The 2251-nt window shown below is 42.4% G+C and overlaps 1 pseudogene; it reads left to right on the top strand.

The window, feature by feature from the left end:
• Nucleotides 1-1208: 1208 nt before the first annotated feature.
• LOC107531335 (large ribosomal subunit protein eL21 pseudogene) lies at nucleotides 1209-1846 on the top strand (annotated as a pseudogene).
• Nucleotides 1847-2251: the final 405 nt, after the last annotated feature.

Raw genomic sequence — 2251 nt, 5'->3', positions numbered from 1 at the left:
TCTAATTAACCCACATGTGGTACAAAACAAAACAAATTTGAAATGGAAAGCTCTTTCTGCCTTTACTGAAAGACTGAGGTGAATATACAATTATTTTGTCCTTGTTTTCCAGCCAGATTTATAGTTGAGAGGGGTCTTTTTCACTAGACAGCAAAACAAGTTTTGTATATTACCCACCTATTTTAATGAAAATTTATGTTTCACATTTAACCAAATCCAGTCCTTCCCTTTCTCTCTCTGCCCCAAAAGGAGGAAAAATGTGTCAAAGATTTATTCCTCATTACAGTGTAGTAGGCAGTTACCTAGGCATGAACAGAGTAGGAATGACAGACCAGGTGCAGAGGGTTTCCAGGGTGGAGAGCCCTGGGTGCCCAGCAACGGGAAAAACTGTAAGCCCTGGCATGGCCACTCCTTTAAGCATTAGCCCCTGGAAGGTGACATCTAGGATTCAGCTGTGTTTCAGTTCTAGGCCCAGAGAAGCAGCAAAATCCGATGGAGTGATGCCATGACCGATATCAAGACCAATCAGTGGCGACCAAGGCTGGGGGGGGGGGGGGGGGGAACATCTGGAAAGTTAATGAATGTTCCATTGGGATTCTCCCCTGAGGCCTCCAGATAAAAGCCCTGGGTACCCAGTGAGGCTCTTTCTGTGGAGCTGGCTGAGCCTTTCTCCACCTCCTTCCCCCAGGCATGTTTTCCTTCATCTCTTTCTTCTAAGCTCTGAGGGCCCTTCTATTGCCTCTGTAACTTGTTTCCTGAGCCTATTTCTTCTACAGGTCACTTCTACCTCTGTGACTTTCTAAATAAACTTTCTCTTATATTTTGAGTCCTGGCTCTGAATTCTTTCTTAGCCAGAACTCAGGTACCGAGCTTGCTGAACCATGGTCTGGTCTAACAACACTTGGTGCCGTTTTTTCCAAAGCTAGCAGTAGTATAACAGTAAATATATTTGGTCTTTGTCCCTGGTTCCTGGCACAAAGTTCCTAAAACCCTTGGAATTTCCAGTGTTATGAGTGTCTTTTGTTATTCATAAGAAGCTCCTTTTTACCACAGTCTTGAGTTTATGCTAATGGTGCCCGAGGGTGGGGTTCCTAGTCTCTGGATCCCAGGGTGGCCAGAAAGACTAAGTGATTAGAAGGTTGGAACAAGGTGGAGTTTGTGCTTTGCTCACATTACTGTTGCACATATTTAAACACCTTAGGCCTTTCGGCCGGAACCGCCATCTGCCAGTAATTAGCCAAAATGACCAACACAAAGGGAAAGAGGAGAGGCACCCGCTATATGTTCTCTAGACCTTTTAAAAAACATGGAGTTGTTCCTTTGGCCACATACATGCCCATCTACAAGAAAGGTGATATTGTAGACATCAAGGGAATGGGCACTGTTCAAAAAGAAATGCCCCACAAATGTTACCATGGCAAAACTGGAAGAGTCTACAATGTCACCCAGCATGCGGTGGGCATTGTTGTGAACAAACAAGTCAAGGGCAAGATTCTTGCCAAGAGAATTAATGTACGTATCGAGCATATTAAGCACTCTAAGAGCCGAGATAGCTTCCTGAAACGTGTGAAGGAAAATGATCAGAAAAAGAAGGAAGCCAAAGAGAAAGGTACCTGGGTTCAACTGAAGCGTCAGCCTGCTCCACCCAGAGAAGCACACTTTGTGAGAACCAATGGAAAGGAGCCTGAGCTGCTGGAACCCATTCCCTATGAATTCATGGCATGATAAGTGTTAAAAAAAAAAAAGACCTCTATACTGATAAAAATGTTTCTCTTAATTGGGTAGAAGTGTGGTATCCCTTCCCCCCAAAAAATAATTAAAGAAAACTTTGTGCCCTGAAAAAAAACACACACACACAAAAACACCTTAGGAGTAGAGACTCAACAAGCTAAATGGCCACAAGAAATAAAAGATGACCCACTACATGACTTGTTTACCTGGCTACCTTCAGAGTTAGGAAATTTGGTTTGATTTCTCTTACAGATAATTATCAAGATATTGGTAGGTTTGTTGATTCTTTTTGTAGCACTCTAACTCATAGTGTATTGTCTTTCCCACTGCTTGAATTCATCTGCTCATACTAAAATTATGGTGGCACAAAGAATAGAAATGATCTGTCAAGCCCTACCTCCTTTTAATTCAGAATGATTTGAATGTTTTCTGCTATACATAAATTGTTTGCATATCCATTTGGATCAAGAAGATATAGACTAACTAGGCCCTTAATTCTGATTGCCTCTTGCCAACTACA

Source organism: Miniopterus natalensis, chromosome 2, assembly GCF_054644295.1.
Source record: "Miniopterus natalensis isolate mMinNat1 chromosome 2, mMinNat1.hap1, whole genome shotgun sequence".
Lineage (NCBI taxonomy): Eukaryota > Metazoa > Chordata > Mammalia > Chiroptera > Miniopteridae > Miniopterus > Miniopterus natalensis.
Note: the sequence above shows the minus strand (reverse complement) of the source record. Positions and strands in the feature narration are given on the sequence as shown.